This window comes from Salvelinus namaycush, chromosome 28 (assembly GCF_016432855.1).
Source record: "Salvelinus namaycush isolate Seneca chromosome 28, SaNama_1.0, whole genome shotgun sequence".
Classification (NCBI taxonomy): domain Eukaryota; kingdom Metazoa; phylum Chordata; class Actinopteri; order Salmoniformes; family Salmonidae; genus Salvelinus; species Salvelinus namaycush.
The window spans coordinates 40,734,282-40,746,090 of NC_052334.1; the positions used below are offsets into that span (position 1 = coordinate 40,734,282).

The following is an 11,809-nucleotide window of genomic DNA, read 5'->3' on the forward strand; positions in this document are numbered from 1 at the left end:
AGACTGGAGCAAGGGGAATAACGCTGGTACGCTTGACAAACAAAATGAACTGGCAACAGAGAACACAGGTATAAATACGAAGGGATAATGAGGGGAGATGGGATACACCTGGTGGGGGGTGGAAACAAGCACAAAGACAGGTGAAACAGATCAGGGTGTGACAGAACGTACATCGTCGTTTCATCTTTTTTTCCTACCCTCGCTCTCCTTGTTAGATTTTATGCCAAATTATAAACAACTCAATTGGCTATTTCAGCTATCTGTCAAGCAATGGGCAGGTTGTAACTTGATCCCACTGCTATGATTGGATAGAGCGAGGCTAACTCCGCTCCCCTTTCACATCTCCTCATATAACTTGCTACTGTTTACTGCCACTATGAGAAATAGCTCAATGGCGATGACATTTTCTACCCAGCCATAAATGTGCATAATATCTAACAAAGAGTGCTAGGGTTGTAAAAAAGCTGAAATTGACGATGCACGTTCTGTCTGAATGACTCAAATCTGCCCATAGTTTGAGAAGTGAGAACGCATACACGTGCTCTGATTTACAGCTTTCTTGGTCCATAAACATAATAGGTTTAGCTACCTACAAATGTTCTTTTATCAACTTTTTATTTAGGAATTTACAACGCTTCCTGCTTTCCCTATAACGACAATCTATTCTGTCTGCTTCTGGTCAGATCAGCACACCAGTAAATAGCTAACGTTACACTGAAAGTCAGATGACTCGTTGCCGAAAATGGTGCATGTTCAAAATGATAACCAGCTAACGTTAACTAGCTACGTTGGCTATTAGCTCATACCTGATATCTTAGCACCATGTTTATCTAGCCAGCTAGCTAGCATAGAAACTAATATACAGTTGAAGTCAAAAGTTTACATACACTTATGTTGGAGTCATTAAAACTGGTTTATCAACCACTCCACAAATATCTTATTAACAAACTATAGTTTTGGCAAGTCAGTTAGGACATCTACTTTGTGATTGACACAAGTAATTTTTCCAACAATTGTTTACAGGCAGATTATTTCACTGTATCACAATTCCAGTGGGTCAGAAGTTTACATACACTAAGTTGACTGTTCCTTTAAACAGCTTGGAAAATTCCAGAAAATGATGTCATGGCTTTAGAAGCTTCTGATAGGCTAATTGACATAATTTGAGCCAATTGGAGGTGTACCTGTGGATGTATTTCAAGGCCTACCTTCAAACCCAGTGCCTCTTTGCTTGACATCATGAGAAAATCAAAAGAAATCAGCCAAGACCTCAGAAGAAAAATTATAGACCGAAGAAGAACACCAACACCATCCCAACCGTGAAGCACGGGGGTGGCGGCATCATGTTGTGAGGGTGTTTTGCTGCAGGAGGGACTGGTGCACTTCACAAAATAGATGGCATCATGAGGAAAGGAAAATTATGTGGATATATTGAACAACATCTCAAGACATCATTCAGGAAGTTAAGGCTTGGTCGCAAATGGGTCTTCCAAATGGACAATGACCCCAAGCATACTTCCATAGTTGTGGCAAACTGGCTTAAGGACAACAAGTCAAGGTATTGGAGTGACCATCACAAAGCCCTGACCTCAATCCTATAGCAAATTTGTGGGCAGAACTGAAAAAGCGTGTGCGAGCAAGGAGGCCTACAAACCTGACTCAGTTACACCAGCTCTGTCAGGAGGAATGGGCCAAAATTCCCCCAACTTATTGTGGGAAGCTTGTGGAAAGCTACCCAAAACGTTTGACCAAAGTTAAACAATTTAAAGGCAAATGCTACCAAATACTAATTGAGTATATGTTAACTTCTGACCCACTGGGAATGTGATGAAAGAAATAAAAGCTGAAATAAATAATTCTCTACTATTATTCTGACATTTCACATTCTTAAAATATAGTGGTGATCCTAACTGACCTAAGACAGGGAATTTTTACTAGGATTAAATGTCAGGAATTGTGAAAAACAGAGTTTAAATGTATTTGGCTAAGGTGTATGTAAACTTCCGACTTCAACTGTATGTATTATTTGAGATTCTTCAAAGTAGCCACCCTTTGCCTTTGAGAGCTTTGCACGTCCTTGGCATTCTCTCAACCAGCTTCATGAGGTTGTCACCTGGAATGCATTTCAATTAATATGTGTGCCTCGTTAAAAATGTATTTGTGGAACATCGTTCTGTCTTAATGCGTTTGAGCCAAGCAGTTGTGTTGTGACAAGGTAGGGGTGGTATAAAGAAGATTGCCCTATTTGGTAAAAGACTATGTCCATATTATGGCAAGAACAGCTCAAATAATCAAAGAGAAACGACAGTCCATCATTACTTTAAGACATGAAGGCCAGTCAATACGGAAAATTTCAAGAACTTTGAAAGTTTCTTCAAGTGCAGTCGCAAAAATCATCAAATGCTACGATGAAACTGGCTCTCATGAGGAAAGGTAGACCCAGAGTTACTGTACCTCTGCTGCAGAGGATAAGTGCATTAGTGTTAACTGCACCTCAGATTGCAGCCCAAATAAATAATTCATAGACTGTTGCCAATTTAATTAATTTTAGAATAAGGCTGTAACACAAGAAAATGGTGAAAAAGTTAAGGGGTCTGAATACATTCCAAAGGCGCTGTATGCAGTTTAAGGTGTGAGTGTAATCATGTTGGCCATATTGGATTCAGAATCAAATTGATTCACACCAACAGGCTTTATAGGCGTGAGTGTTGCAAATCTCTGAACAAATGCCTCATTTACAGGTGATTTATCTTCATCAAATGTTATTATGGCAGCCATATTTAATTTGAGTTTGGAAGCCATATTGGATTTGAGGCAAAATATAAAGATAATCTGTGATTGCCCCTTTGATTTAATTGCAAGACTATGGGCTAAAGATCCAAAAAAACTTTTCTGGAACCTTGCACTCCCAAAATGTTAATGTTGATGTCTGTGCCCACTTGTTTTTCTTTGGCGCCACAACATCAAAAAACGTGTAACTATATGCCTTTCTTTCAGGCACGGCCATACAGCACTGAATGAGAGCAAAGTTGTCTATTGAACAGCTATGAACTATTGTGTCTGTGTTTACAGGTCTATAGTTCCAAGATTCATTTAGATTTCCTAATGCTGTTTGTGTGTGTACGTAGACAGCTGACTACTTGTAATCCACATTTGAGCAATATCAGAGCTTGCAATATTGGGTTACATGAGTTTGTGGCCCAACCCCCTCCAGACAGTTTAGGGATGTTTTCAGTAGAGCAGATTACAATGGCCACAACATCAAAAACATGTGTTACTGTATGTCTTTTTGTCAGGCAGGACCATACAGCACTGATTGAGAGCAAATTTGTCTATTGAACAGCTACCAAAAAGTGAAGTCATCATAAATATTAATAGTTGATATTTCTCCCTATTGTATCTGTGCGTTAACTGGTCTATATTTCCAACTTGCTTTAAGATATCCCAATGTTGTTTGTTTCTGTATGTAGGGCAGACTATTGACTATTTGTACTCTACATTTTAGCAATATCAGAGCTTGCGATATTAGGTTACGTGAGCTTATTCTGCACTGTTTGAGTTAAAACAGTGCAGAATAAAATCATAGGTAGGCAAATGCTTTAGTGGGGTGCATGCAATGGTCTTGTGCAGGCTATTGAATTTATCCGAGGGCGGAATAAAACAGGTCCATTTGCAGGCTAGCTATTAGAATAATTTCCTAAACCATTTCTCCTTTGGTTTATATGCTACACTAGCCGAAGCTGGTATAAGAGCAGTATCCAAAGTGAGAATGGATTTTTAGCCAGTGCAACTGAAGGTCATTTAAAAACCTGATGTAGCCTACACACACTTGCAATGAGTGTCATTCATCATGATGCAGCATTGTGTTTAATTGTTTAAAATAAAAGCAATTGTTCAAATGTACCTATTCTCTCGGGTTAACAAACGCCCTTTTACGCACCAACACTGGTTCATATCACTGTTGGCCGTAAGCATATTTGAGAACACTACTCATTATCCTCATGCATCAAGAGGGCACATTGAAGGATAACGTCAATGACCTTAATACAAATGTGTACTTTTCGCAATGCATCATTTTAATCCAAAATTGTGACTTGAACGATGACGAGATATACGCATTTCGTAGATTTTTTTTATTGATGTTTTATTTTTAATTAGCTAGCACAGTTTGTCTTGCGAAACCAGGTACCACTGTTCTGACATGGAGCTGAGGAAAATACATTTTACTCACCATCTCGACAAGCGTGTTAAAATATGCATATCTTCCCATTGGCTTGCCAAGTCGTTCCCTCATACCATCCTACATGCCGAAAACGTTTTAAGGATGTAAATACACTGCGCCGGTGGCAATATTTGCAGGAATTAGCCATGATTCATGGGTGCCGAAACCCATATCGTTTCCACGATCTTGCAACAGAGGACTATATGAATACCCATCTAATGCGACCTGATTGCCAAGGTTACCAGAATTCGAAAATGACTGTTAGGATATTGTTAATTCACAAAATATTATCAAATGCAAGGTTTCGTTCATATAAGGACGCAATGTAAGACATGTGATGCGATGTGGAATTATTCCCCACTGGCTGCCCATGCGCTACCTTGCCCCTATTTACCAATAATGCAGCTGTACGCTGAAAGCGTTTTCGCAAAACCGAATGTAGGTAGACGAGCAGAGATTCTAGTCGGGCGTGCATGCTAAAAATGCATTAGGCTATTGATTAAATTGAATGTGATTCATGCGTTCCCAATCTGAATTAGGAATGATTGTGCAATATTGCCGCTGCTCATACAATTAGCCTATTTGTTCGCAGGTGATGTGGTTTTCCAAGTAAATGTTTAAATTACAAATACAACATAGGCATTGCCTATATCCAAACCCACATTCACATATGACAAGATTCGTGCTTTATTTGGTAGACAATTTTGAATAGTCTAATCCTCTTATCTAAATTGTCTTGGAGATACATTAGTCTACAGTGCACATCACCAGAGATTATGTTGATGTATCCAGGTTGATGATTTTAATGACAATGTTTGCCCCTTTTGTTGCATTTCCTATATTTAAAGAAAGCTTATAGAGGAGAAGGATAACCCTGAAATGACACATCACATAAGAGTAGCCTAGATGTTCTCAATGTTGATTTAATGGTATGTTCAAGCTAGAATCTTTAGTTGATACATACATTTTTGAACATACATTAATGATATATATATACCCATTGATTCTTAAACGTATAACTTGCCTCATTAACTTAGTTCAACTGTTGTACCCCATCAGAACCCAAAATATGAGCTTGTTTTACTCTAATATTTGTAAACAATGTAAATGTAAAAAAAAAAAAACGGTATAATTTTGGTATCATGGATGAAAGCTCTGTCTATGAATTTGAGAGTGGTTACATTACTCCAGGCCTATCCCTCAGCTTTTCACCAAAACAGAGGAGGGTAGACCACTTTGTTATTGTTTCAATAAAGGACTCAAGCTTTAAACTGCTTAGTCATTGGTATGTATATGACAATTTGATTTATGGGGTACATTATTAAACATTATTAAACATTCTCAGTGTCCTGTTAAATAGTGACTGTGATCGAAAAGTAAGTATATAATGCTCTGACGTAAGAACTGTCACATCGTGGTGGGTTACACAGAACCAGGTTAAGCATTCCCTGGACTAAGAAGCATATTCAATTCAGACCCTCCAATGAAAGTACTTTTTAGTCAGGAAGGGGTTTATTCGGGGTAGGCCCTGGGTAGGCAACTGCCCAAATATAATTTAAGTAAAGAGTTATACATTAAAGTGCAAATCATCATAATCCTATGAAGCAGGAGAAAGATCACATAATTCTATACTTCCGTACATAAGGCTGCCTTTTTATTTGTTAGCATGTTAATGTTACCACACGGGATAAAAAGTGAACATAGGATTCTGTCACACTATTGTGAATACTGTGTATACCTGGCTGATTAATGCAATATGTGTGAAGTACATTTCTGGTCAGATTAAACAATGTTAGACACTCATTCTGGCCATCTCTTCCTCTCACTGCTAAATATTGCTGCTTATTTCCGAGTTATCTCAAAATAGACAACAGGCTTGTTGAGTAAGCAATCTATGTACACAGTCTGGCTTGTTTTTGTAATTGCCATCTCAATCTGGGTTCCCTCATGCCATTCATTAAATGACGTTATAGAGATAATATCAGCCCCTGCATCTAGGACTGCACGTGGTGCCTTTTCAGAGTACTTCCCGTTAATGCGGTTGCATGTATTCTGGAAATTCCAAGGCCTAATACTGGTGTCAATATAACCTGGCCCCACACTTGGAATGAACAACAGGTTGTTGTCTTCACAGAATGGAGTCCCAACTGCGGTAAGTGGAGCCATAGGAAAACCCATTAGTGGCAAAGTAAGTGTAAACTCCGTCGCAACCTGAGGTGACTATATCCCTCTTGTTTCTCTTCTACGAGGAGTCCTATGAAGATGCCTTCCTAGGGAGTATCTCTAATGCTACTGCTTTCAGGTGTTTCAGATGTTTTTCCCCACTCTTCTGAGTTGAGTAGATATGAATCGTACATGTAGAATAGTGGAAGAAACTTTCCAGTGTTTGTTCTATGCCTGTAGAATGCAGAGTGCTCACCATCTCTTAAGATAGAATGACACAATTACAAATTATGAAGAATTTTACAAATGGGGTCTACTTAAAAGGTGAAGAAATAGACATAATCTGCTTGAGTTAGGCATTGGACTTCAATCATCGACAAATCCATGAAGCTGAGGTAATATTTTAAACATCACCAATATAAGGTATTACTGAACAAATACATGAATTAAGCTGGGGTAAAACCTATGTTGAATGGTAATAGAAGTGGAACTCCATTGATAGTGACGAGGCTAAAGGCCAAATTAAACATGTATAATGTATAAACATGTATAAAACATGTATGATGTACAGTTGAAGTCGAAAGTTTACATACACCTTAGCCAAATACATTTAAACTCAGTTTTTCACAATTCCTGACATTTAATCCTAGTAGAAATTCCCTGTCTAAGGTCAGTTAGGATCACCACTATATTTTAAGAATGTGAAATGTCAGAATAATAGTAGAGAGAATTATTTATTTCAGCTTTTATTTCTTTCATCACATTCCCAGTGGGTCAGAAGTTTACATACACTCAATTAGTTTTTGGTAGCATTGCCTTTAAATTGTTTAACTCGGGTCAAACGTTTCGGGTAGCCTTCCACAAGCTTCCCATAATAAGTTGGGTGAATTTTGGCCCATTCCTCCTGACAGTGCTGGTGTAACTGAGTCAGGTTTGTAGGCCTCCTTGCTCGCACACGCTTTTTCAGTTTTGCCAACAAATTGTCTATAGGATTGAAGTCTTTGTGATGGCTTTGTGATGGCCACTCCAATACCTTGACTTTGTTGTCCTTAAGCCAGTTTGCCACAACTTTGGAAGTATGCTTGGGGTCATTGTTCATTTGGAAGACCCATTTGCGACCAAGCTTTAACTTCCTGACTGATGTCTTGAGATGTTGCTTCAATATATCCACATAATTCTCCTGCCTCATGAAGCCATCTATTTTTGTTTCATCAGACCAGAGGACATTTCTCCAAGAAGTATGATCTTTGTCCCCATGTGCAGTTGCAAACCGTAGTCTGGCTTTTTCATGGTGGTTTTGGAGCAGTGGCTTCTTCCTTGCTGAGTGACCTGTCAGGTTATGTCGCTATAGGACTCATTTTACTGTGGATATAGATACCTGTGTACCTATTTCCTCCAGCATCTTCACTGGGTCCTTTGCTGTTGTTCTGGGGTTGATTTTCACTTTTCGCACCAAAGTACGTTCATCTCCAGGAGACAGAACGCGTCTCCTTCCTGAGCGGTATGACGGATGAACCCGATTTGTGGAGGTCTTGGCTGATTTCTTTTGATTTTCCCATGATGTCAAGCAAAGAGGCACTGAGTTTGAAGGTAGGCCTTGAAATACATCCACAGGTACACCTCCGATTGACTCAAATGATGTCAATTAGCCTATCAGAAGCTTCTAAAGCCATGACATAATTTTCAGGAATTTTCCAAGCTGTTTAAAGGTCAACTTAGTGTATGTAAACTTCTGACCCACTGGAATTGTGATACATTGAATTACAAGTTAAATAATCTGTCTGTAAACAATTTTGGGAAAAATTACTTGTCATGCACAAAGTAGATGTCCTAACCGACTTGCCAAAACGATAGTTTTTTAACAAGAAATGTGTGGAGTGGTGGAAAAACGAATTTTAATGACTCCAACCTAAGTGTATGTAAACTTCCGACTTCAACTGTATTTGACATTGGAAACATACTTGTTTCCTCTCTTCCTTTGTATGGTTCAATGTGAAAAGCAGCCTGTGTAGTAGACACAAATCAATGGCAATAGGGACAAAAGAGGCATTACATTTGAGTAGACAAAAAAATGACTTAGGACACATTTTTCTAAGCTTTGTTTTATGATATTTGTCAAAGAATAAATATATATATGGGCCATGATTGCTTTTTTGCATTATCATACGCACCTGTTTTCATCCATAATGCCAGGTGGATACCAGGAAACAGCAAGAACACATACATGCACAGACTAAGTTATCCAACTGATGATGAACGAGATTGCAAACTTGGGTCTTGTCCATAGAGGGGTGAATTGTTGAGGGGTGATTTTACTCACATGTAACGTAATATAAAAAAGAGGTTCCATTACCAACATCAGAGAATTACCAATAGCTGCCATTCACAGTTGCTTAATGTGAGCTTCAATAACAGAGGGGTCCCAGGAACTATAAGCTCCAAAAGCAGGATAGAAATAGGCTCCAATGTCATCTGGTGGGCTGTCTCCCCCTCTTGGCTATCTTGCTGCCACCTTTGAGTCCCAGTGTGGCAGAATAGGGTGGTGCCAGTGAATGTACTTTCTATCATAATGTGTGTTGCCATACCGTGTGTAGTAAAAGGCATGCAAATCAAATCAAAGTTTATTCGGCACGTGCGCCGAATACAACCTTACAGTGAAATGCTTACTTACAGGCCCTAACCAACAGTGCGATTTTTAAGTAAATGCACATTGCAGTTTAAAGCAGGGAATTGACTGAGGGCAGCCTCCATGTTCTTGACCCTCTCGGGGGTCTGTGTCATTCGTTTTGATTAGTGCTGCTTCAGTGATGACAATGTCAATGTTACTATGCTTTTGAATGTCATTTTTTCCAGGTCCCTTGATATTAAGGAACAATTTGAGACCAAATGGACTTCCAAATGGAGAATCTTGTGGTGTAAAGGGCTTTAAAAAAACTGTTAATATGAACACGAGCAACACAGAATCAATAAATGTCTAAACCTTGCCATTCTTATGTTAATGCTTGTTGTGATCCACTGTCCATTCTTGTGAGAACTGTTTGACGTTTTTGGGCTTATTGTTGTCTTTGAAATTTGGCTGCTGAATGTTGGTTCATCCTACAGATTGAAATAAAAAATAAAAAACGTTGGCTACTTATCCATTTATGATCGATCAGGAGTAGCCTACCGACAACTGAAATGCAAGTGACAGAATTACTACCCCCAAGTGAGGGTAATTTCTGAAATTCTAGTTTGTTACATTATTATTAAGTCTTTATTGAAGACTCATCTCTTCAGTAGGTCCTATGATTGAGTGTAGTCTGGCCCAGGAGTGTGAAGGTGAACGGAAATGGTAGTTTTCTTTGATTAACTTCTACTTCATCACAATCCCGGATCCGGGAGCACCCCCATCAGTAAAAAAGCTGACTAGCATAGCCTAGCATAGCGTCACAAGTAAATACTAGCATCTAAATATCATTAAATCACAAGTCCAAGACACCAGATGAAAGATACACATATTGTGAATCCAGCCATCATTTCTGATTTTTAGAATGTTTTACAGGGAAGACACAATATGTATTTCTATTAGCTAACCACGATAGCAAAAGACACAACTTTTTTTTCCCACCATTTTTTTCCTGCATAGGTAGCTATCACAATTTCGACCAAATAAAGATATAAATAGCCACTAACCAAGAAACAACTTCATCAGATGACAGTCTGATAACATATTTATTGTATAGCATATGTTTTGTTATAAAAATGTGCATATTTCAGGTATAAATCATAGTTTACCATTGCAGCCACCATCACAACTCTCACCAAAGCAACTAGAATAACTACAGAGACCAACGTGAATTACCTAAATACTCATCATAAAACATTTATGAAAAATACACAGCGTACAGCAAATGAAAGACAAAGATCTTGTGAATCCAGCCAATATTTCAGATTTTTTAACTGTTTTACAGCGAAAACACAATATAGCATTATATTAGCTTACTACAATAGCCAACCACACAACAGCATTGATTCAAGCCAACAATAGCGATAACGAATAAACCAGCAAAAGATATTAATTTTTTCACTAACCTTCTCAAACTTCTTCAGATGACAGTCCTATAACATCATATTACACAATACATATAGAGTTTGTTCGAAAATGTGCATATTTAGCGGCACAAATCGTGGTTATACAATGAGAATAGTAGCCAAGCTGCCAACAAAATGTTGGGAGAAATCTTGGGAGAGGCACCTAATCTAATCATTAACTAATCATAAACTTGACTAAAAAATACAGGTTGGACAGCAAATGAAAGATACATTAGTTCTTAATGCAACCGCTGTGTTAGATTTTTAAAATTAACGTTACTACGACATACAGCGTGCGTTAAAGCGAGACCGCACCGAAATTAATGGCGGAATAGTAGATTTACATTTTTCAACAGAACAACGAATTAACATCATGAATACTTCTTACTTTTTGATGAGCTCCCATCAGAATCTTGGGCAAGTTGTCCTTTGTCCAGAGGAATCGTTGCTCGGTTGTAGATTGTCGCCTTCAACTTTGGAATTAGCAGTAAACATTAGCCATGTGGCGAAGACGTGTCCAACTCACTATAACGCAGCACTAAGAAATATCCGAAAATCGCAATATACTGATATAAACTGATATAACTCAGTTTAAAATAACAACATTATGATGTCTTTAACACCTATATCGAATAAAATCAGAGCCGGATATATCTAAGGCCTATAACGGGAGCTTTCCAGAACGCAATCCTGAGGTCTGTCTTGCGTCATGGCGAATGTTGAAAAGACTGCACCCCACGTTCCAAGCCCATTTATATGGCCTCAGATCTGCCTAGCAACTCCATTCCAATTCTCACTATTTGCTGACATCTAGGGGAAGGCGTATGCAGTGCATCTCGACCAATAGAAGACATGCAAATTAATAAACTGACCCCAGAACAGCCTGCCTGATTTCAGATTTCTCACTTCCTCACAGGAAAATTGCTCCAACTTGAGTTCTGTTTTACTCACAGATATAATTCAAACGGTTTTAGAAACTAGAGAGTGTTTTCTATCCAATAGTAATAATAATATGCATATTGTACAAGCAAGAATTGAGTACGAGGCAGTTTAATTTGGGAACAAAATTTTTACAAAGTGAAAACAGCACCCCCTATTGAGAAAAGGTTAAATCCATTTTTATAACACAACACAACACATTTTGTAAACGGCTTGTGTCATGAATTCCGTCTCCTTCAACTTTTGACGAAACATTCAATGTAATTACTCATACTAAATTTACGTTTATCTAGTCATGGTTGGTTTCATTGCAATCCTCTGTTTGTTAGTAACACAACCATACATGAATGTTTCTTTTTGCGCGACGTATTGATTGAAAGGAACTGATTTTAACACACCAAACAATGACCTCAT

The 11,809-nt window shown here is 38.3% G+C and overlaps 1 pseudogene; it reads right to left on the reverse strand.

Moving 5' to 3' along the window:
* Positions 1-6,064: 6,064 nt before the first annotated feature.
* Positions 6,065-8,570, reverse strand: LOC120023362 (annotated as a pseudogene).
* Between the last annotated feature and the right edge of the window lie 3,239 nt (positions 8,571-11,809).